Source organism: Triturus cristatus, chromosome 7 (genome assembly GCF_964204655.1).
Source record: "Triturus cristatus chromosome 7, aTriCri1.1, whole genome shotgun sequence".
NCBI classification, from domain to species: domain Eukaryota; kingdom Metazoa; phylum Chordata; class Amphibia; order Caudata; family Salamandridae; genus Triturus; species Triturus cristatus.
The window spans coordinates 1,263,947,477-1,263,972,717 of record NC_140590.1 but is presented as its reverse complement, the minus strand read 5'-3'; positions in this window follow the sequence as shown (position 1 = coordinate 1,263,972,717).

Here is a 25,241-nt window from a genome sequence, read left to right as displayed (position 1 = left end):
GCACCGGGCCAAAAACCCAAGTGACCCCCCCCTTGCAAAACCAGGTGGTTTAGCGATAGGCCATTATGATGTCGCCTCACTACGTTTTGGGCCCTTGCCTGCCGCGGGTACTTGGGCCTCCCACACAAGTGAGGCACCATTTTTACCGGGAGACCTGGGGGAACGCTGGGTGGTGGTAAATTTGTGTGAGCCCGGTGATGCCACAACTTTCCCACACCAAAATGTGTGAAAAAGTGATTTTTTCAGCTAAAATTGAGGTTTGCAGGGGATTCTGGGTAAGGAAACGTTGGGGGATCAACGCAAGCCATACCTCCCTGGAAGCCGCCGGGTGTCTAGTTTTCAGAAATGCGTGGGTTTGTTAGGTTTCCCTAGATGGCCGCCGAGCACCGGGCCAAAAATCCAAGTGACCCCCCCTTGCAAAACCAGGTGGTTTTGCGATAGACCATTTTGATGTCGCCTCACTGCATTTTGGGCCCTTGCCTGCCGCGGGTACTTGGGCCTCCCTCACAAGTGAGGCACCATTTTTACCGGGAGACCTGGGGGAATGCTGGGTGGTGGTAAATTTGTGTGATCCCGGTGATGCCACAACTTTCCCACACCAAAATGTGTGAAAAAAGTGATTTTTTTCAGCTAAAATTGAGGTTTGCAGGGGGTTCTGGGTAAGGAAACGTTGGAGGATCCATGCAAGCCATACCTCCCTGGAAGCCGCCGGGTGTCTAGTTTTCAGAAATGCATGGGTTTGGTAGGTTTCCCTAGATGGCCGCGGAGCACCGGGCCAAAAACCCAAGTGACCCCCCTTGCAAAACCAGGTGGTTTTGCGATAGGCCATTTTGATGTCGCCTCACTACGTTTTGGGCCCTTGCCTGCCACGGGTACTTGGGCCACCCACACAAGTGAGGCCCCATTTTTACCGTGAAACCTGGGGGAACGCTGGGTGGTGGTAAATTTGTGTGAGCCCGGTGATGCCACATCTTTCCCACACCAAAATGTGTGAAAAAAGTGATTTTTTTCAGCTAAAATTGAGGTTTGCAGGGGATTCTGGGTAAGGAAACGTTGGGGGATCCACGCAAGCCATACCTCCCTGGAAGCCGCCGGGTGTCTAGTTTTCAGAAATGCATGGGTTTGGTAGGTTTCCCTAGATGGCCGCCGAGCACCGGGCTGAAAACCCAAGTGACCCCCCTTGCAAAACCAGGTGGTTTGGCGATAGGCCATTTTGATGTCGCCTCACTACGTTTTGGGCCCTTGCCTGCCGCGGGTACTTGAGCCTCCCACACAAGTGAGGCACCATTTTTACCGGGAGACCTGGGGGAACGCTGGGTGGTGGTAAATTTGTGTGAGCCCAGTGATGCCACAGCTTTCCCACACGAAAATGTGTGAAAAAAGTGATATTTTCAGCTAAAATTGAGGTTTGCAGGGGATTCTGGGTAAGGAAACGTTGGAGGATCCATGCAAGCCATACCTCCCTGGAAGCCGCCGGGTGTCTAGTTTTCAAAAATGCATGGTTTTGGTAGGTTTCCCTAGATGGCCGCCGAGCACCGGGCCAAAAACCCAAGTGACCCCCATTGCACAACCAGGTGGTGTGGCGATAGGCCATTTTGATATTGCCTCACTATGTTTTGGGCCCTTGCCTGCCGCGGGTACTTGGGCCTCCCACACAAGTGAGGCCCCATTTTTACCGGGAGACCTGGGGGAAGGCTGGGTGGTGGTAAATTTGTGTGAGCCCGGTGATACCACAACTTTCCCACACCAAAATGTGTGAAAAAAGTGATTTTTTCAGCTAAAATTGAGGTTTGCAGGGGATTCTGGGTAAGGAAACGTTGGGGGATCCACGTAAGCAATACCTCCCTGGAAGTCGCCGGGTGTCTAGTTTTCAGAAATGCATGGGTTTGGTAGGTTTCCCTAGATGGCCGCCGAGCCCTGGGCCAAAATTCCAAGTGACCCCCCTTGCATAACCAGGTGGTTTTGCGATAGGCCATTTTGATGTCTCCTCACTACGTTTTGGGCCCTTGCCTGCCGCGGATATTTGGGCCTCCCACACAAGTGAGGCACCATTTTTACCGGGAGACCTGGGGGAAGGCTGGGTGGTGGTAAATTTGTGTGAGCCCGGTGATGCCACAACTTTCCCACACCAAAATGTGTGAAAAAAGTGATTTTTTTTCTGCTAAAATTGAGGTTTGCAGGGGATTCTGGGTAAGGAAACGTTGGGGGATCCATGCAAGCCATACCTCCCTGGAAGCCGCCGGGTGTCTAGTTTTCAGAAATGCATGGGTTTGGTAGGTTTCCCTAGATGGCCGCCGAGCACCGGGCCAAAAACCCAAGTGACCCCCGCCTTGCAAAACCAGGTGGTTTAGCGGTAGGCCATTCTGATGTCGCCTCACTACGTTTTGGGCCCTTGCCTGCCGCAGGTACTTGTGCCTCCCACACAAGTGAGGCACCATTTTTACCGGGAGACCTGGGGGAACGCTGGGTGGTGGTATATTTGTGTGAGCCCGGTGATGCCACAACTTTTCCACACCAAAATGTGTGAAAAAAATGATTTTTTCAGCTAAAATTGAGGTTTGCAGGGGATTCTGGGTAAGGAAACGTTGGGGGATCCACGCAAGCCATACCTCCCTGGAAGCCGCCGGGTGTCTAGTTTTCAGAAATGCATGGGTTTGGTAGGTTTCCCTAGATGGCCGCCGAGCACCGGGCCGAAAACCCAAGTGACCCCCTTGCAAAACCAGGTGGTTTAGCGATAGGCCATTTTGATGTCGCCTTTACTACGTTTTGGGCCCTTGCCTGCCGCGGGTACTTGGGCCTCCCACACAAGTGAGGCACCATTTTTACCGGGAGACCTGGGGGAACGCTGGGTGGTGGTAAATTTGTGTGAGCCCGGTGATGCCACATCTTTCCCACACCAAAATGTGTGAAAAAATGTGATTTTTTTCAGCTAAAATTGAGATTTGCAGGGGATTCTGGGTAAGGAAACGTTGGGAGATCCACGCAAGCCATACCTCACTGGAAGCCGCCGGGTGTCTAGTTTTCAGAAATGCATGGGTTTGGTAGGTTTCCCTAGATGGCCGCCGAGCCCTGGGCCAAAAACCCAAGTGACCCCCCTTGCATAACCAGGTGGTTTTGCGATAGGCCATTTTGATGTCTCCTCACTACGTTTTGGGCCCTTGCCTGCCGCGGATATTTGGGCCTCCCACACAAGTGAGGCACCATTTTTACCGGGAGACCTGGGGGAAGGCTGGGTGGTGGTAAATTTGTGTGAGCCCGGTGATGCCACAACTTTCCCACACCAAAATGTGTGAAAAAAGTGATTTTTTTTCTGCTAAAATTAAAATTGAGGTTTGCAGGGGATTCTGGGTAAGGAAACGTTGGGGGATCCATGCAAGCCATACCTCCTGGAAGCCGCCGGGTGTCTAGTTTCAGAAATGCATGGGTTTGGTAGGTTTCCCTAGATGGCCGCCGAGCACCGGGCCAAAAACCCAAGTGACCCCCGCCTTGCAAAACCAGGTGGTTTAGCGGTAGGCCATTTTGATGTCGCCTCACTACGTTTTGGGCCCTTGCCTGCCGCAGGTACTTGTGCCTCCCACACAAGTGAGGCACCATTTTTACCGGGAGACCTGGGGGAACGCTGGGTGGTGGTATATTTGTGTGAGCCCGTGATGCCACAACTTTTCCACACCAAAATGTGTGAAAAAAAATGATTTTTTCAGCTAAAATTGAGGTTTGCAGGGGGATTCTGGGTAAGGAAACGTTGGGGGATCCACACAAGCCATACCTCCCTGGAAGCCGCCGGGTGTCTAGTTTTCAGAAATGCATGGGTTTGGTAGGTTTCCCTAGATGGCCGCCGAGCACCGGGCCGAAAACCCAAGTGACCCCCTTGCAAAACCAGGTGGTTTAGCGATAGGCCATTTTGATGTCGCCTCACTACGTTTTGGGCCCTTGCCTGCCGCGGGTACTTGGGCCTCCCACACAAGTGAGGCACCATTTTTACCGGGAGGACTGGGGGAACGCTGGGTGGTGGTAAATTTGTGTGAGCCCGTGATGCCACAACTTTCCCACACCAAAATGTGTGAAAAAAGTGATTTTTTTCAGCTAAAATTGAGGTTTGCAGGGGATTCTGGGTAAGGAAACATTGGGGGATCCACGCAAGCCATACCTCCTGGACGCCGCCGGGTGTCTAGTTTTCAGAAATGCATGGGTTTGGTAGGTTTCCCTAGATGACCGCCGAGCACCGGGCCAAAACCCAAGTGACCCCCCTTGCAAAACCAAGTGGTTTGCGATAGGCCATTTTGATGTCGCCTCACTACGTTTTGGGCCCTTGCCTGCCGCGGGTACTTGGGCCTCCCACTCAAGTGAGGCACCATTTTTACCGGGAGACCTGGGGGAACGCTGGGTGGTGGTAAATTTGTGTGAGCCCGGTGATGCCACATCTTTCCCACACCAAAATGTGTGAAAAAATGTGATTTTTTCAGCTAAAATTGAGATTTGCAGGGGATTCTGGGTAAGGAAACGTTGGGAGATCCACGCAAGCCATACCTCCCTGGAAGCCGCCGGGTGTCTAGTTTCAGAAATGTGTGGGTTTGGTAGGTTTCCCTAGATGGCCGCCGAGCACCGGGCCAAAAACCCAAGTGACCCCCCCTTGCAAAACCAGGTGGTTTAGCGATAGGCCATTTATGATGTCGCCTCACTACGTTTTGGGCCCTTGCCTGCCGGGTACTTGGGCCTCCCACACAAGTGAGGCACCATTTTTACCGGGAGACCTGGGGGAACGCTGGGTGGTGGTAAATTTGTGTGAGCCCGGTGATGCCACAACTTTCCCACACCAAAATTGTGTGAAAAAGTGATTTTTCAGATAAAATTGAGGTTTGCAGGGGATTCTGGGTAAGGAAACGTTGGGGGATCCACGCAAGCCATACCTCCCTGGAAGCCGCCGGGTGTCTAGTTTTAAGAAATGCATGGGTTTGTTAGGTTTCCCTAGATGGCCTCCGAGCACCGGGCCAAAAATCCAAGTGACCCCCCTTGCAAAACCAGGTGGTTTTGCGATAGACCATTTTGATGTCGCCTCACTACGTTTTGGACCCTTGCCTGCCGCGGGTACTTGGGCCTCCCACACAAGTGAGGCACCATTTCTACCGGGAGACCTGGGGCAATGCTGGGTGGTGGTAAATTTGGGTGAGCCCGGTGATGTCACAACTTTCCCACACCAAAATTTATGAAAAAAAGTGATTTTTGCAGCTAAAATTGAGGTTTGCAGGGGATTTTGGGTAAGGAAACGTTGGGGGATCCACGCAAGCCATACCTCCCTGGAAGCCGCCGGGTGTCTAGTTTTCAGAAATGCATGGGTTTGGTAGGTTTCCCTAGATGGCCGCCGAGCACCGAGCCAAAAACCCAAGTGACCCCCTTGCAAAACCAGGTGGTTTAGCGATAGGCCGTTATGATGTCGCCTCACTACGTTTTGGACCCTTGCCTGCCGCGGGTACTTGGGCCTCCCACACAAGTGAGGCACCAATTTTTACCGGGAGACCTGGGAGAATGCTGGGTGGTGGTAAATTTGTGTGATCCCGGTGATGCCACAACTTTCCCACACCAAAATGTGTGAAAAAAGTGATTTTTTCAGCTAAAATTGAGGTTTGCAGGGGATTCTGGGTAAGGAAACTTTGGAGGATCCACGCAAGCCATACCTCCCTGGACGCCGCCGGGTGTCTAGTTTTCAGAAATGCATGGGTTTGGTAGGTTTCCCTAGATGGCCGCCGAGCACCGGGCCAAAAACCCAAGTGACCCCCCTTGCAAAACCAAGTGGTTTTGCGATAGGCCATTTTGATGTCGCCTCACTACGTTTTGGGCCCTTGCCTGCCGCAGGTACTTGGGCCTCCCACACAAGTGAGGCACCATTTTTACCGGGAGACCTGGGGGCACGCTGGGTGGTGGTAAATTTGTGTGAGCCCGGTGATGCCACATCTTTCCCACACCAAAATGTGTGAAAAAAGTGATTTTTTTCAGCTAAAATTGAGGTTTGCAGGGGGTTCTGGGTAAGGAAACGTTGGAGGATCCATGCAAGCCATACCTCCCTGGAAGCCGCCGGGTGTCTAGTTTTCAGAAATGCATGGGTTTGGTAGGTTTCCCTAGATGGCCGCGGAGCACCGGGCCAAAAACCCAAGTGAACCCCCTTGCAAAACCAGGTGGTTTTGCGATAGGCCATTTTGATGTCGCCTCACTACGTTTTGGGCCCTTGCCTGCCGCGGGTACTTGGGCCTCCCACGCAAGTGAGGCACCATTTTTACCGTGAAACCTGGGGGAACGCTGGGTGGTGGTAAATTTGTGTGAGCCCGGTGATGCCACATCTTTCCCACACCAAAATGTGTGAAAAAAGTGATTTTTTTTCTGCTAAAATTGAGGTTTGCAGGGGATTCTGGGTAAGGAAACGTTGGGGGATCCATGCAAGCCATACCTCCCTGGAAGCCGCCGGGTGTCTAGTTTTCAGAAATGCATGGGTTTGGTAGGTTTCCCTAGATGGCCGCCGAGCACCGGGCCAAAAACCCAAGTGACCCCCGCCTTGCAAAACCAGGTGGTTTAGCGGTAGGCCATTCTGATGTCGCCTCACTACGTTTTGGGCCCTTGCCTGCCGCAGGTACTTGTGCCTCCCACACAAGTGAGGCACCATTTTTACCGGGAGACCTGGGGGAACGCTGGGTGGTGGTATATTTGTGTGAGCCCGGTGATGCCACAACTTTTCCACACCAAAATGTGTGAAAAAAATGATTTTTTCAGCTAAAATTGAGGTTTGCAGGGGATTCTGGGTAAGGAAACGTTGGGGGATCCACGCAAGCCATACCTCCCTGGAAGCCGCCGGGTGTCTAGTTTTCAGAAATGCATGGGTTTGGTAGGTTTCCCTAGATGGCCGCCGAGCACCGGGCCGAAAACCCAAGTGACCCCCTTGCAAAACCAGGTGGTTTAGCGATAGGCCATTTTGATGTCGCCTCACTACGTTTTGGGCCCTTGCCTGCCGCGGGTACTTGGGCCTCCCACACAAGTGAGGCACCATTTTTACCGGGAGGACTGGGGGAACGCTGGGTGGTGGTAAATTTGTGTGAGCCCGGTGATGCCACAACTTTCCCACACCAAAATGTGTGAAAAAAGTGATTTTTTCAGCTAAAATTGAGGTTTGCAGGGGATTCTGGGTAAGGAAACATTGGGGGATCCACGCAAGCCATACCTCCCTGGACGCCGCCGGGTGTCTAGTTTTCAGAAATGCATGGGTTTGGTAGGTTTCCCTAGATGACCGCCGAGCACCGGGCCAAAAACCCAAGTGACCCCCCTTGCAAAACCAAGTGGTTTTGCGATAGGCCATTTTGATGTCGCCTCACTACGTTTTGGGCCCTTGCCTGCCGCGGGTACTTGGGCCTCCCACTCAAGTGAGGCACCATTTTTACCGGGAGACCTGGGGGAACGCTGGGTGGTGGTAAATTTGTGTGAGCCCGGTGATGCCACATCTTTCCCACACCAAAATGTGTGAAAAAATGTGATTTTTTCAGCTAAAATTGAGATTTGCAGGGGATTCTGGGTAAGGAAACGTTGGGAGATCCACGCAAGCCATACCTCCCTGGAAGCCGCCGGGTGTCTAGTTTTCAGAAATGCGTGGGTTTGGTAGGTTTCCCTAGATGGCCGCCGAGCACCGGGCCAAAAACCCAAGTGACCCCCCCTTGCAAAACCAGGTGGTTTAGCGATAGGCCATTATGATGTCGCCTCACTACGTTTTGGGCCCTTGCCTGCCGCGGGTACTTGGGCCTCCCACACAAGTGAGGCACCATTTTTACCGGGAGACCTGGGGGAACGCTGGGTGGTGGTAAATTTGTGTGAGCCCGGTGATGCCACAACTTTCCCACACCAAAATGTGTGAAAAAGTGATTTTTTCAGATAAAATTGAGGTTTGCAGGGGATTCTGGGTAAGGAAACGTTGGGGGATCCACGCAAGCCATACCTCCCTGGAAGCCGCCGGGTGTCTAGTTTTAAGAAATGCATGGGTTTGTTAGGTTTCCCTAGATGGCCTCCGAGCACCGGGCCAAAAATCCAAGTGACCCCCCTTGCAAAACCAGGTGGTTTTGCGATAGACCATTTTGATGTCGCCTCACTACGTTTTGGACCCTTGCCTGCCGCGGGTACTTGGGCCTCCCACACAAGTGAGGCACCATTTTTACCGGGAGACCTGGGGCAATGCTGGGTGGTGGTAAATTTGTGTGAGCCCGGTGATGTCACAACTTTCCCACACCAAAATGGATGAAAAAAAGTGATTTTTGCAGCTAAAATTGAGGTTTGCAGGGGATTTTGGGTAAGGAAACGTTGGGGGATCCACGCAAGCCATACCTCCCTGGAAGCCGCCGGGTGTCTAGTTTTCAGAAATGCATGGGTTTGGTAGGTTTCCCTAGATGGCCGCCGAGCACCGGGCCAAAAACCCAAGTGACCCCCTTGCAAAACCAGGTGGTTTAGCGATAGGCCGTTTTGATGTCGCCTCACTACGTTTTGGACCCTTGCCTGCCGCGGGTACTTGGGCCTCCCACACAAGTGAGGCACCAATTTTTACCGGGAGACCTGGGAGAATGCTGGGTGGTGGTAAATTTGTGTGATCCCGGTGATGCCACAACTTTCCCACACCAAAATGTGTGAAAAAAGTGATTTTTTCAGCTAAAATTGAGGTTTGCAGGGGATTCTGGGTAAGGAAACTTTGGAGGATCCACGCAAGCCATACCTCCCTGGACGCCGCCGGGTGTCTAGTTTTCAGAAATGCATGGGTTTGGTAGGTTTCCCTAGATGGCCGCCGAGCACCGGGCCAAAAACCCAAGTGACCCCCCTTGCAAAACCAAGTGGTTTTGCGATAGGCCATTTTGATGTCGCCTCACTACGTTTTGGGCCCTTGCCTGCCGCAGGTACTTGGGCCTCCCACACAAGTGAGGCACCATTTTTACCGGGAGACCTGGGGGCACGCTGGGTGGTGGTAAATTTGTGTGAGCCCGGTGATGCCACATCTTTCCCACACCAAAATGTGTGAAAAAAGTGATTTTTTTCAGCTAAAATTGAGGTTTGCAGGGGGTTCTGGGTAAGGAAACGTTGGAGGATCCATGCAAGCCATACCTCCCTGGAAGCCGCCGGGTGTCTAGTTTTCAGAAATGCATGGGTTTGGTAGGTTTCCCTAGATGGCCGCGGAGCACCGGGCCAAAAACCCAAGTGAACCCCCTTGCAAAACCAGGTGGTTTTGCGATAGGCCATTTTGATGTCGCCTCACTACGTTTTGGGCCCTTGCCTGCCGCGGGTACTTGGGCCTCCCACGCAAGTGAGGCACCATTTTTACCGTGAAACCTGGGGGAACGCTGGGTGGTGGTAAATTTGTGTGAGCCCGGTGATGGCACAGCTTTCCCACTCGAAAATGTGTGAAAAAAGTGATATTTCAGCTAAAATTGAGGTTTGCAGGGGATTCTGGGTAAGGAAACGTGGGGGGATCCACGCAAGCCATACCTCCCTGGAAGCCGCCGGGTGTCTAGTTTTCAGAAATGCATGGGTTTGGTAGGTTTCCCTAGATGGCCGCCGAGCACCGGGCCAAAAACCCAAGTGACCCCCTTGCAAAACCAGGTGGTTTAGCGATAGGCCATTTTGATGTCGCCTCACTACGTTTTGGACCCTTGCCTGCCGCGGGTACTTGGGCCTCCCACACAAGTGAGGCACCATTTTTACCGGGAGACCTGGGAGAATGCTGGGTGGTGGTAAATTTGTGTGATCCCGGTGATGCCACAACTTTCCCACACCAAAATGTGTGAAAAAAGTGATTTTTTCAGCTAAAATTGAGGTTTGCAGGGGATTCTGGGTAAGGAAACTTTGGAGGATCCACGCAAGCCATACCTCCCTGGAAGCCGCCGGGTGTCTAGTTTTCAGAAATGCATGGGTTTGGTACGTTTCCCTAGATGGCCGCCAAGCACCGGGCCAAAAACCCAAGTGACCCCCGTTGCAAAACCAGGTGGTTTGGCGATAGGCCATTTTGATATTGCCTCACTACGTTTTGGGCCCTTGCCTGCCGCGGGTACTTAGGCCTCCCACACAAGTGAGGCACCATTTTTACCGGGAGACCTGGGGGAAGGCTGGGTGGTGGTAAATTTGTGTGAGCCCGGTGATACCACAACTTTCCCACACCAAAATGTTTGAAAAAAGTGATTTTTTCAGCGAAAATTGAGGTTTGCAGGGGATTCTGGGTAAGGAAACGTTGGGGGATCCACGTAAGCAATACCTCCCTGGAAGCCGCCGGGTGTCTAGTTTTCAGAAATGCGTGGGTTTGGTAGGTTTCCCTAGATGGCCGCCGAGCACCGGGCCAAAAACCCAAGTGACCCCCCTTGCAAAACCAGGTGGTTTTGCGATAGGCCATTTTGATGTCTCCTCACTATGTTTTGGGCCCTTGCCTGCCGCGGGTACTTGGGCCTCCCACACAAGTGAGGCACCATTTTTACCGGGAGACCTGGGAGAATGCTGGGTGGTGGTAAATTTGTGTGATCCCGGTGATGCCACAACTTTCCCACACCAAAATGTGTGAAAAAAGTGATTTTTTCAGCTAAAATTGAGGTTTGCAGGGGATTCTGGGTAAGGAATCTTTGAAGGATCCACGCAAGCCATACCTCCCTGGAAGCCGCCGGGTGTCTAGTTTTCAGAAATGCATGGGTTTGGTACGTTTCCCTAGATGGCCGCCGAGCACCGGGCCAAAAACCCAAGTGACCCCCGTTGCAAAACCAGGTGGTTTGGCGATAGGCCATTTTGATATTGCCTCACTACGTTTTGGGCCCTTGCCTGCCGCGGGTACTTAGGCCTCCCACACAAGTGAGGCACCATTTTTACCGGGAGACCTGGGGGAAGGCTGGGTGGTGGTAAATTTGTGTGAGCCCGGTGATACCACAACTTTCCCACACCAAAATGTTTGAAAAAAGTGATTTTTTCAGCTAAAATTGAGGTTTGCAGGGGATTCTGGGTAAGGAAACGTTGGGGGATCCACGCAAGCAATACCTCCCTGGAAGCCGCCGGGTGTCTAGTTTTCAGAAATGCATGGGTTTGGTAGGTTTCCCTAGATGGCCGCCGAGCACCGGGTCAAAAACCCAAGTGACCCCCCTTGCAAAACCAGGTGGTTTTGCGATAGGCCATTTTGATGTCTCCTCACTACGTTTTGGGCCCTTGCCTGCCGCGGGTATTTGGGCCTCCCACACAAGTGAGGCACCATTTTTACCGGGAGACCTGGGGGAAGGCTGGGTGGTGGTAAATTTGTGTGAGCCCAGTGATGCCACAACTTTCGCACACCAAAATGTGTGAAAAAAGTGATTTTTTTTATGCTAAAATTGAGGTTTGCAGGGGATTCTGGGTAAGGAAACGTTGGAGGATCCACGCAAGCCATACCTCCCTGGAAGCCGCCGGGTGTCTAGTTTTCAGAAATGCATGGGTTTGGTAGGTTTCCCTAGATGGCCGCCGAGCACCGGGCCAAAAACCCAAGTGACCCCCCTTGCAAAACCAGGTGGTTTTGCGATAGGCCATTTTGATGTCTCCTCACTACGTTTTGGGCCCTTGCCTGCCGCGGGTATTTGGGCCTCCCACACAAGTGAGGCACCATTTTTACCGGGAGACCTGGGGGAAGGCTGGGTGGTGGTAAATTTGTGTGAGCCCAGTGATGCCACAACTTTCCCACACCAAAATGTGTGAAAAAAGTGATTTTTTTTCTGCTAAAATTGAGGTTTGCAGGGGATTCTGGGTAAGGAAACGTTGGGGGATCCACGCAAGCCATACCTCCCTGGAAGCCGCGGGGTGTCTAGTTTTCAGAAATGCATGGGTTTGGTAGGTTTCCCTAGATGGCCGCCGAGCACCGGGCCGAAAACCCAAGTGACCCCCTTGCAAAACTAGGTGGTTTAGCGATAGGCCATTTTGATGTCGCCTTACTACGTTTTGGGCCCTTGCCTGCCGCGGGTACTTGGGCCTCTCACACAAGTGAGGCACCATTTTTACCAGGAGGCCTGCGGGAACTCTGGGTGGTGGTAAATTTGTGTGAGCCCGGTGATGCCACAACTTTCCCACACCAAAATGTGTGAAAAAAGTGATTTTTTCAGCTAAAATTGAGGTTTGCAGGGGATTCTGGGTAAGGAAACGTTGGGGGATCCACGCAAGCCATACCTCCCTGGACGCCGCCGGGTGTCTAGTTTTCAGAAATGCTTGGGTTTGGTAGGTTTCCCTAGATGACCGCCGAGCACCGGGCCAAAAACCCAAGTGACCCCCCTTGCAAAACCAAGTGGTTTTGCGATAGGCCATTTTGATGTCGCCTCACTACGTTTTGGGCCCTTGCCTGCCACGGGTACTTGGGCCTCCCACACAAGTGAGGCACCATTTTTACCGGGAGACCTGGGGAAACGCTGGGTGGTGGTAAATTTGTGTGAGCCCGGTGATGCCACATCTTTCCCACACCAAAATGTGTGAAAAAATGTGATTTTTTCAGCTAAAATTGAGGTTTGCAGGGGATTCTGGGTAAGGAAACGTTGGGGGATCCACGCAAGCCATACCTCCCTAAAAGTCGCCGGGTGTCTAGTTTTCAGAAATGCGTGGGTTTGTTAGGTTTCCCTAGATGGCCGCCGAGCACCGGGCCAAAAACCCAAGTGACCCCCCTTGCAAAACCAAGTGGTTTAGCGATAGGCCATTTTGATGTCGCCTCACTACGTTTTGGGCCCTTGCCTGCCGCGGGTACTTGGGCCTCCCACACAAGTGAGGCACCATTTTTACCGGGAGACCTGGGGGAACGCTGGGTGGTGGTAAATTTGTGTGAGCCCGGTGATGCCACAACTTTCCCACACCAAAATGTGTGAAAAAGTGATTTTTTCAGCTAAAATTGAGGTTTGCAGGGGATTCTGGGTAAGGAAACGTTGGGGGATCAACGCAAGCCATACCTCCCTGGAAGCCGCCGGGTGTCTAGTTTTCAGAAATGCATGGGTTTGTTAGGTTTCCCTAGATGGCCGCTGAGCACCGGGCCAAAAATCCAAGTGACCCCACCTTGCAAAACCAGGTGGTTTTGCGATAGACCATTTTGATGTCGCCTCACTACGTTTTGGGCCCTTGCCTGCCGCGGGTACTTGGGCCTCCCTCACAAGTGAGGCACCATTTTTACCGGGAGACCTGGGGGAATGCTGGGTGGTGGTAAATTTGTGTGATCCCGGTGATGCGACAACTTTCCCACACCAAAATATGTGAAAAAAGTGATTTTTTTCAGCTAAAATTGAGGTTTGCAGGGGGTTCTGGGTAAGGAAACGTTGGAGGATCCATGCAAGCCATACCTCCCTGGAAGCCGCCGGGTGTCTAGTTTTCAGAAATGCATGGGTTTGGTAGGTTTCCCTAGATGGCCGCGGAGCACCGGGCCAAAAACCCAAGTGACCCCCCTTGCAAAACCAGGTGGTTTTGCGATAGGCCATTTTGATGTCGCCTCACTACGTTTTGGGCCCTTGCCTGCCGCGGGTACTTGGGCCTCCCACACAAGTGAGGCACCATTTTTACCGGGAGACCTGGGGGAAGGCTGTGTTTTGGTAAATTTGTGTGAGCCCGGTGATGCCACAACTTTCCCACACCAAAATGTGTGAAAAAAGTGATTTTTTCAGCTAAAATTGAGGTTTGCAGGGGATTCTGGGTAAGGAAACGTTGGGGGATCCACACAAGCCATACCTCCCTGGACGCCGCCGGGTGTCTAGTTTTCAGAAATGCATGGGTTAGGTAGGTTTCCCTAGATGACCGCCGAGCACCGGGCCAAAAACCCAAGTGACCCCCCTTGCAAAACCAGGTGGTTTTGCGATAGGCCATTTTGATGTTGCCTCACTACGTTTTGGGCCCTTGCCTGCCGCGGGTACTTGGGCCTCCCACACAAGTGAGGCACCATTTTTACCAGGAGACCTGGGGGAATGCTGGGTGGTGGTAAATTTGTGTGAGCCCATTGAGGCCACAACTTTCCCACACCAAAATGTGTGAAAAAAGTGATTTTTTCAGCTAAAATTGAGGTTTGCAGGGGATTCTGGGTAAGGAAACGTTGGAGGATCCATGCAAGCCATACCTCCCTAGAAGCCGCCGGGTGTCTAGTTTTCAGAAATGCATGGGTTTGGTAGGTTTCCCTAGATGGCCGCTGAGCACCGGGCCAAAAACCCAAGTGACCCCCCCCTTGCAAAACCAGGTGGTTTAGCGATAGGCCATTTTGATGTCGCCTCACTACGTTTTGGGCCCTTGCCTGCCGCGGGTACTTGTGCCTCCCACACAAGTGAGGCACCATTTTTACCGGGAGACCTGGGGGAACGCTGGGTGGTGGTATATTTGTGTGAGCCCGGTGATGCCACAACTTTTCCACACCAAAATGTGTGAAAAAAATGATTTTTTCAGCTAAAATTGAGGTTTGCAGGGGATTCTGGGTAAGGAAACGTTGGGGGATCCACGCAAGCCATACCTCCCTGGAAGCCGCCGGGTGTCTAGTTTTCAGAAATGCATGGGTTTGGTAGGTTTCCCTAGATGGCCGCCGAGCACCGGGCCGAAAACCCAAGTGACCCCCTTGCAAAACCAGGTGGTTTAGCGATAGGCCATTTTGATGTCGCCTCACTACGTTTTGGGCCCTTGCCTGCCGCGGGTACTTGGGCCTCCCACACAAGTGAGGCACCATTTTTACCGGGAGGACTGGGGGAACGCTGGGTGGTGGTAAATTTGTGTGAGCCCGGTGATGCCACAACTTTCCCACACCAAAATGTGTGAAAAAAGTGATTTTTTCAGCTAAAATTGAGGTTTGCAGGGGATTCTGGGTAAGGTAACATTGGGGGATCCACGCAAGCCATACCTCCCTGGACGCCGCCGGGTGTCTAGTTTTCAGAAATGCATGGGTTTGGTAGGTTTCCCTAGATGACCGCCGAGCACCGGGCCAAAAACCCAAGTGACCCCCCTTGCAAAACCAAGTGGTTTTGCGATAGGCCATTTTGATGTCGCCTCACTACGTTTTGGGCCCTTGCCTGCCGCGGGTACTTGGGCCTCCCACTCAAGTGAGGCACCATTTTTACCGGGAGACCTGGGGGAACGCTGGGTGGTGGTAAATTTGTGTGAGCCCGGTGATGCCACATCTTTCCCACACCAAAATGTGTGAAAAAATGTGATTTTTTCAGCTAAAATTGAGATTTGCAGGGGATTCTGGGTAAGGAAACGTTGGGAGATCCACGCAAGCCATACCTCCCTGGAAGCCGCCGGGTGTCTAGTTTTCAGAAATGCGTGGGTTTGGTAGGTTTCCCTAGATGGCCGCCGAGCACCGGGCCAAAAACCCAAGTGACCCCCCCTTGCAAAACCAGGTGGTTTAGCGATAGGCCATTATGATGTCGCCTCACTACGTTTTGGGCCCTTGCCTGCCGCGGGTACTTCGGCCTCCCACACAAGTGAGGCACCATTTTTACCGGGAGACCTGGGGGAACGCTGGGTGGTGGTAAATTTTTGTGAGCCCGGTGATGCCACAACTTTCCCACACCAAAATGTGTGAAAAAGTGATTTTTTCAGATAAAATTGAGGTTTGCAGGGGATTCTGGGTAAGGAAACGTTGGGGGATCCACGCAAGCCATACCTCCCTGGAAGCCGCCGGGTGTCTAGTTTTAAGAAATGCATGGGTTTGTTAGGTTTCCCTAGATGGCCTCCGAGCACCGGGCCAAAAATCCAAGTGACCCCCTTGCAAAACCAGGTGGTTTTGCGATAGACCATTTTGATGTCGCCTCACTACGTTTTGGACCCTTGCCTGCCGCGGGTACTTGGGCCTCCCACACAAGTGAGGCACCATTTTTACCGGGAGACCTGGGGCAATGCTGGGTGGTGGTAAATTTGTGTGAGCCCGGTGATGTCACAACTTTCCCACACCAAAATGTATGAAAAAAAGTGATTTTTGCAGCTAAAATTGAGGTTTGCAGGGGATTTTGGGTAAGGAAACGTTGGGGGATCCACGCAAGCCATACCTCCCTGGAAGCCGCCGGGTGTCTAGTTTTCAGAAATGCATGGGTTTGGTAGGTTTCCCTAGATGGCCGCCGAGCACCGGGCCAAAAACCCAAGTGACCCCCTTGCAAAACCAGGTGGTTTAGCGATAGGCCGTTTTGATGTCGCCTCACTACGTTTTGGACCCTTGCCTGCCGCGGGTACTTGGGCCTCCCACACAAGTGAGGCACCAATTTTTACCGGGAGACCTGGGAGAATGCTGGGTGGTGGTAAATTTGTGTGATCCCGGTGATGCCACAACTTTCCCACACCAAAATGTGTGAAAAAAGTGATTTTTTCAGCTAAAATTGAGGTTTGCAGGGGATTCTGGGTAAGGAAACTTTGGAGGATCCACGCAAGCCATACCTCCCTGGACGCCGCCGGGTGTCTAGTTTTCAGAAATGCATGGGTTTGGTAGGTTTCCCTAGATGGCCGCCGAGCACCGGGCCAAAAACCCAAGTGACCCCCCTTGCAAAACCAAGTGGTTTTGCGATAGGCCATTTTGATGTCGCCTCACTACGTTTTGGGCCCTTGCCTGCCGCAGGTACTTGGGCCTCCCACACAAGTGAGGCACCATTTTTACCGGGAGACCTGGGGGCACGCTGGGTGGTGGTAAATTTGTGTGAGCCCGGTGATGCCACATCTTTCCCACACCAAAATGTGTGAAAAAAGTGATTTTTTTCAGCTAAAATTGAGGTTTGCAGGGGATTCTGGGTAAGGAAACGTTGGGGGATCCACGCAAGCCATACCTCCCTGGAAGCCGCCGGGTGTCTAGTTTTCAGAAATGCATGGGTTTGGTAGGTTTCCCTAGATGGCCGCCGAGCACCGGGCTGAAAACCCAAGTGACCCCCCTTGCAAAACCAGGTGGTTTGGCGATAGGCCATTTTGATGTCGCCTCACTACGTTTTGGGCCCTTGCCTGCCGCGGGTACTTGAGCCTCCCACACAAGTGAGGCACCATTTTTACCGGGAGACCTGGGGGAACGCTGGGTGGTGGTAAATTTGTGTGAGCCCAGTGATGCCACAGCTTTCCCACACGAAAATGTGTGAAAAAAGTGATATTTTCAGCTAAAATTGAGGTTTGCAGGGGATTCTGGGTAAGGAAACGTTGGAGGATCCATGCAAGCCATACCTCCCTGGAAGCCGCCGGGTGTCTAGTTTTCAAAAATGCATGGTTTTGGTAGGTTTCCCTAGATGGCCGCCGAGCACCGGGCCAAAAACCCAAGTGACCCCCATTGCACAACCAGGTGGTGTGGCGATAGGCCATTTTGATATTGCCTCACTATGTTTTGGGCCCTTGCCTGCCGCGGGTACTTGGGCCTCCCACACAAGTGAGGCCCCATTTTTACCGGGAGACCTGGGGGAAGGCTGGGTGGTGGTAAATTTGTGTGAGCCCGGTGATACCACAACTTTCCCACACCAAAATGTGTGAAAAAAGTGATTTTTTCAGCTAAAATTGAGGTTTGCAGGGGATTCTGGGTAAGGAAACGTTGGGGGATCCACGTAAGCAATACCTCCCTGGAAGTCGCCGGGTGTCTAGTTTTCAGAAATGCATGGGTTTGGTAGGTTTCCCTAGATGGCCGCCGAGCCCTGGGCCAAAATTCCAAGTGACCCCCCTTGCATAACCAGGTGGTTTTGCGATAGGCCATTTTGATGTCTCCTCACTACGTTTTGGGCCCTTGCCTGCCGCGGATATTTGGGCCTCCCACACAAGTGAGGCACCATTTTTACCGGGAGACCTGGGGGAAGGCTGGGTGGTGGTAAATTTGTGTGAGCCCGGTGATGCCACAACTTTCCCACACCAAAATGTGTGAAAAAAGTGATTTTTTTTCTGCTAAAATTGAGGTTTGCAGGGGATTCTGGGTAAGGAAACGTTGGGGGATCCATGCAAGCCATACCTCCCTGGAAGCCGCCGGGTGTCTAGTTTTCAGAAATGCATGGGTTTGGTAGGTTTCCCTAGATGGCCGCCGAGCACCGGGCCAAAAACCCAAGTGACCCCCGCCTTGCAAAACCAGGTGGTTTAGCGGTAGGCCATTCTGATGTCGCCTCACTACGTTTTGGGCCCTTGCCTGCCGCAGGTACTTGTGCCTCCCACACAAGTGAGGCACCATTTTTACCGGGAGACCTGGGGGAACGCTGGGTGGTGGTATATTTGTGTGAGCCCGGTGATGCCACAACTTTTCCACACCAAAATGTGTGAAAAAAATGATTTTTTCAGCTAAAATTGAGGTTTGCAGGGGATTCTGGGTAAGGAAACGTTGGGGGATCCACGCAAGCCATACCTCCCTGGAAGCCGCCGGGTGTCTAGTTTTCAGAAATGCATGGGTTTGGTAGGTTTCCCTAGATGGCCGCCGAGCACCGGGCCGAAAACCCAAGTGACCCCCTTGCAAAACCAGGTGGTTTAGCGATAGGCCATTTTGATGTCGCCTTTACTACGTTTTGGGCCCTTGCCTGCCGCGGGTACTTGGGCCTCCCACACAAGTGAGGCACCATTTTTACCGGGAGACCTGGGGGAACGCTGGGTGGTGGTAAATTTGTGTGAGCCCGGTGATGCCACATCTTTCCCACACCAAAATGTGTGAAAAAATGTGATTTTTTTCAGCTAAAATTGAGATTTGCAGGGGATTCTGGGTAAGGAAACGTTGGGAGATCCACGCAAGCCATACCTCACTGGAAGCCGCCGGGTGTCTAGTTTTCAGAAATGCATGGGTTTGGTAGGTTTCCCTAGATGGCCGCCGAGCCCTGGGCCAAAAACCCAAGTGACCCCCCTTGCATAACCAGGTGGTTTTGCGATAGGCCATTTTGATGTCTCCTCACTACGTTTTGGGCCCTTGCCTGCCGCGGATATTTGGGCCTCCCACACAAGTGAGGCACCATTTTTACCGGGAGACCTGGGGGAAGGCTGGGTGGTGGTAAATTTGTGTGAGCCCGGTGATGCCACAACTTTCCCACACCAAAATGTGTGAAAAAAGTGATTTTTTTTCTGCTAAAATTGAGGTTTGCAGGGGATTCTGGGTAAGGAAACGTTGGGGGATCCATGCAAGCCATACCTCCCTGGAAGCCGCCGGGTGTCTAGTTTTCAGAAATGCATGGGTTTGGTAGGTTTCCCTAGATGGCCGCCGAGCACCGGGCCAAAAACCCAAGTGACCCCCGCCTTGCAAAACCAGGTGGTTTAGCGGTAGGCCATTTTGATGTCGCCTCACTACGTTTTGGGCCCTTGCCTGCCGCAGGTACTTGTGCCTCCCACACAAGTGAGGCACCATTTTTACCGGGAGACCTGGGGGAACGCTGGGTGGTGGTATATTTGTGTGAGCCCGGTGATGCCACAACTTTTCCACACCAAAATGTGTGAAAAAAATGATTTTTTCAGCTAAAATTGAGGTTTGCAGGGGATTCTGGGTAAGGAAACGTTGGGGGATCCACACAAGCCATACCTCCCTGGAAGCCGCCGGGTGTCTAGTTTTCAGAAATGCATGGGTTTGGTAGGTTTCCCTAGATGGCCGCCGAGCACCGGGCCGAAAACCCAAGTGACCCCCTTGCAAAACCAGGTGGTTTAGCGATAGGCCATTTTGATGTCGCCTCACTACGTTTTGGGCCCTTGCCTGCCGCGGGTACTTGGGCCTCCCACACAAGTGAGGCACCATTTTTACCGGGAGGACTGGGGGAACGCTGGGTGGTGGTAAATTTGTGTGAGCCCGGTGATGCCACAACTTTCCCACACCAAAATGTGTGAAAAAAGTGATTTTTTCAGCTAAAATTGAGGTTTGCAGGGGATTCTGGGTAAGGAAACATTGGGGGATCCACGCAAGCCATACCTCCCTGGACGCCGCCGGGTGTCTAGTTTTCAGAAATGCATGGGTTTGGTAGGTTTCCCTAGATGACCGCCGAGCACCGGGCCAAAAACCCAAGTGACCCCCCTTGCAAAACCAAGTGGTTTTGCGATAGGCCATTTTGATGTCGCCTCACTACGTTTTGGGCCCTTGCCTGCCGCGGGTACTTGGGCCTCCCACTCAAGTGAGGCACCATTTTTACTGGGAGACCTGGGGGAACGCTGGGTGGTGGTAAATTTGTGTGAGCCCGGTGATGCCACATCTTTCCCACACCAAAATGTGTGAAAAAATGTGATTTTTTCAGCTAAAATTGAGATTTGCAGGGGATTCTGGGTAAGGAAACGTTGGGAGATCCACGCAAGCCATACCTCCCTGGAAGCCGCCGGGTGTCTAGTTTTCAGAAATGTGTGGGTTTGGTAGGTTTCCCTAGATGGCCGCCGAGCACCGGGCCAAAAACCCAAGTGACCCCCCCTTGCAAAACCAGGTGGTTTAGCGATAGGCCATTATGATGTCGCCTCACTACGTTTTGGGCCCTTGCCTGCCGCGGGTACTTGGGCCTCCCACACAAGTGAGGCACCATTTTTACCGGGAGACCTGGGGGAACGCTGGGTGGTGGTAAATTTGTGTGAGCCCGGTGATGCCACAACTTTCCCACACCAAAATGTGTGAAAAAGTGATTTTTTCAGATAAAATTGAGGTTTGCAGGGGATTCTGGGTAAGGAAACGTTGGGGGATCCACGCAAGCCATACCTCCCTGGAAGCCGCCGGGTGTCTAGTTTTAAGAAATGCATGGGTTTGTTAGGTTTCCCTAGATGGCCTCCGAGCACCGGGCCAAAAATCCAAGTGACCCCCCTTGCAAAACCAGGTGGTTTTGCGATAGACCATTTTGATGTCGCCTCACTACGTTTTGGACCCTTGCCTGCCGCGGGTACTTGGGCCTCCCACACAAGTGAGGCACCATTTTTACCGGGAGACCTGGGGCAATGCTGGGTGGTGGTAAATTTGGGTGAGCCCGGTGATGTCACAACTTTCCCACACCAAAATGTATGAAAAAAAGTGATTTTTGCAGCTAAAATTGAGGTTTGCAGGGGATTTTGGGTAAGGAAACGTTGGGGGATCCACGCAAGCCATACCTCCCTGGAAGCCGCCGGGTGTCTAGTTTTCAGAAATGCATGGGTTTGGTAGGTTTCCCTAGATGGCCGCCGAGCACCGAGCCAAAAACCCAAGTGACCCCCTTGCAAAACCAGGTGGTTTAGCGATAGGCCGTTATGATGTCGCCTCACTACGTTTTGGACCCTTGCCTGCCGCGGGTACTTGGGCCTCCCACACAAGTGAGGCACCAATTTTTACCGGGAGACCTGGGAGAATGCTGGGTGGTGGTAAATTTGTGTGATCCCGGTGATGCCACAACTTTCCCACACCAAAATGTGTGAAAAAAGTGATTTTTTCAGCTAAAATTGAGGTTTGCAGGGGATTCTGGGTAAGGAAACTTTGGAGGATCCACGCAAGCCATACCTCCCTGGACGCCGCCGGGTGTCTAGTTTTCAGAAATGCATGGGTTTGGTAGGTTTCCCTAGATGGCCGCCGAGCACCGGGCCAAAAACCCAAGTGACCCCCCTTGCAAAACCAAGTGGTTTTGCGATAGGCCATTTTGATGTCGCCTCACTACGTTTTGGGCCCTTGCCTGCCGCAGGTACTTGGGCCTCCCACACAAGTGAGGCACCATTTTTACCGGGAGACCTGGGGGCACGCTGGGTGGTGGTAAATTTGTGTGAGCCCGGTGATGCCACATCTTTCCCACACCAAAATGTGTGAAAAAAGTGATTTTTTTCAGCTAAAATTGAGGTTTGCAGGGGGTTCTGGGTAAGGAAACGTTGGAGGATCCATGCAAGCCATACCTCCCTGGAAGCCGCCGGGTGTCTAGTTTTCAGAAATGCATGGGTTTGGTAGGTTTCCCTAGATGGCCGCGGAGCACCGGGCCAAAAACCCAAGTGAACCCCCTTGCAAAACCAGGTGGTTTTGCGATAGGCCATTTTGATGTCGCCTCACTACGTTTTGGGCCCTTGCCTGCCGCGGGTACTTGGGCCTCCCACGCAAGTGAGGCACCATTTTTACCGTGAAACCTGGGGGAACGCTGGGTGGTGGTAAATTTGTGTGAGCCCGGTGATGCCACATCTTTCCCACACCAAAATGTGTGAAAAAAGTGATTTTTTTTCTGCTAAAATTGAGGTTTGCAGGGGATTCTGGGTAAGGAAACGTTGGGGGATCCATGCAAGCCATACCTCCCTGGAAGCCGCCGGGTGTCTAGTTTTCAGAAATGCATGGGTTTGGTAGGTTTCCCTAGATGGCCGCCGAGCACCGGGCCAAAAACCCAAGTGACCCCCGCCTTGCAAAACCAGGTGGTTTAGCGGTAGGCCATTCTGATGTCGCCTCACTACGTTTTGGGCCCTTGCCTGCCGCAGGTACTTGTGCCTCCCACACAAGTGAGGCACCATTTTTACCGGGAGACCTGGGGGAACGCTGGGTGGTGGTATATTTGTGTGAGCCCGGTGATGCCACAACTTTTCCACACCAAAATGTGTGAAAAAAATGATTTTTTCAGCTAAAATTGAGGTTTGCAGGGGATTCTGGGTAAGGAAACGTTGGGGGATCCACGCAAGCCATACCTCCCTGGAAGCCGCCGGGTGTCTAGTTTTCAGAAATGCATGGGTTTGGTAGGTTTCCCTAGATGGCCGCCGAGCACCGGGCCGAAAACCCAAGTGACCCCCTTGCAAAACCAGGTGGTTTAGCGATAGGCCATTTTGATGTCGCCTCACTACGTTTTGGGCCCTTGCCTGCCGCGGGTACTTGGGCCTCCCACACAAGTGAGGCACCATTTTTACCGGGAGGACTGGGGGAACGCTGGGTGGTGGTAAATTTGTGTGAGCCCGGTGATGCCACAACTTTCCCACACCAAAATGTGTGAAAAAAGTGATTTTTTCAGCTAAAATTGAGGTTTGCAGGGGATTCTGGGTAAGGAAACATTGGGGGATCCACGCAAGCCATACCTCCCTGGACGCCGCCGGGTGTCTAGTTTTCAGAAATGCATGGGTTTGGTAGGTTTCCCTAGATGACCGCCGAGCACCGGGCCAAAAACCCAAGTGACCCCCCTTGCAAAACCAAGTGGTTTTGCGATAGGCCATTTTGATGTCGCCTCACTACGTTTTGGGCCCTTGCCTGCCGCGGGTACTTGGGCCTCCCACTCAAGTGAGGCACCATTTTTACCGGGAGACCTGGGGGAACGCTGGGTGGTGGTAAATTTGTGTGAGCCCGGTGATGCCACATCTTTCCCACACCAAAATGTGTGAAAAAATGTGATTTTTTCAGCTAAAATTGAGATTTGCAGGGGATTCTGGGTAAGGAAACGTTGGGAGATCCACGCAAGCCATACCTCCCTGGAAGCCGCCGGGTGTCTAGTTTTCAGAAATGCGTGGGTTTGGTAGGTTTCCCTAGATGGCCGCCGAGCACCGGGCCAAAAACCCAAGTGACCCCCCCTTGCAAAACCAGGTGGTTTAGCGATAGGCCATTATGATGTCGCCTCACTACGTTTTGGGCCCTTGCCTGCCGCGGGTACTTGGGCCTCCCACACAAGTGAGGCACCATTTTTACCGGGAGACCTGGGGGAACGCTGGGTGGTGGTAAATTTGTGTGAGCCCGGTGATGCCACAACTTTCCCACACCAAAATGTGTGAAAAAGTGATTTTTTCAGATAAAATTGAGGTTTGCAGGGGATTCTGGGTAAGGAAACGTTGGGGGATCCACGCAAGCCATACCTCCCTGGAAGCCGCCGGGTGTCTAGTTTTAAGAAATGCATGGGTTTGTTAGGTTTCCCTAGATGGCCTCCGAGCACCGGGCCAAAAATCCAAGTGACCCCCCTTGCAAAACCAGGTGGTTTTGCGATAGACCATTTTGATGTCGCCTCACTACGTTTTGGACCCTTGCCTGCCGCGGGTACTTGGGCCTCCCACACAAGTGAGGCACCATTTTTACCGGGAGACCTGGGGCAATGCTGGGTGGTGGTAAATTTGTGTGAGCCCGGTGATGTCACAACTTTCCCACACCAAAATGGATGAAAAAAAGTGATTTTTGCAGCTAAAATTGAGGTTTGCAGGGGATTTTGGGTAAGGAAACGTTGGGGGATCCACGCAAGCCATACCTCCCTGGAAGCCGCCGGGTGTCTAGTTTTCAGAAATGCATGGGTTTGGTAGGTTTCCCTAGATGGCCGCCGAGCACCGGGCCAAAAACCCAAGTGACCCCCTTGCAAAACCAGGTGGTTTAGCGATAGGCCGTTTTGATGTCGCCTCACTACGTTTTGGACCCTTGCCTGCCGCGGGTACTTGGGCCTCCCACACAAGTGAGGCACCAATTTTTACCGGGAGACCTGGGAGAATGCTGGGTGGTGGTAAATTTGTGTGATCCCGGTGATGCCACAACTTTCCCACACCAAAATGTGTGAAAAAAGTGATTTTTTCAGCTAAAATTGAGGTTTGCAGGGGATTCTGGGTAAGGAAACTTTGGAGGATCCACGCAAGCCATACCTCCCTGGACGCCGCCGGGTGTCTAGTTTTCAGAAATGCATGGGTTTGGTAGGTTTCCCTAGATGGCCGCCGAGCACCGGGCCAAAAACCCAAGTGACCCCCCTTGCAAAACCAAGTGGTTTTGCGATAGGCCATTTTGATGTCGCCTCACTACGTTTTGGGCCCTTGCCTGCCGCAGGTACTTGGGCCTCCCACACAAGTGAGGCACCATTTTTACCGGGAGACCTGGGGGCACGCTGGGTGGTGGTAAATTTGTGTGAGCCCGGTGATGCCACATCTTTCCCACACCAAAATGTGTGAAAAAAGTGATTTTTTTCAGCTAAAATTGAGGTTTGCAGGGGGTTCTGGGTAAGGAAACGTTGGAGGATCCATGCAAGCCATACCTCCCTGGAAGCCGCCGGGTGTCTAGTTTTCAGAAATGCATGGGTTTGGTAGGTTTCCCTAGATGGCCGCGGAGCACCGGGCCAAAAACCCAAGTGAACCCCCTTGCAAAACCAGGTGGTTTTGCGATAGGCCATTTTGATGTCGCCTCACTACGTTTTGGGCCCTTGCCTGCCGCGGGTACTTGGGCCTCCCACGCAAGTGAGGCACCATTTTTACCGTGAAACCTGGGGGAACGCTGGGTGGTGGTAAATTTGTGTGAGCCCGGTGATGGCACAGCTTTCCCACTCGAAAATGTGTGAAAAAAGTGATATTTCAGCTAAAATTGAGGTTTGCAGGGGATTCTGGGTAAGGAAACGTGGGGGGATCCACGCAAGCCATACCTCCCTGGAAGCCGCCGGGTGTCTAGTTTTCAGAAATGCATGGGTTTGGTAGGTTTC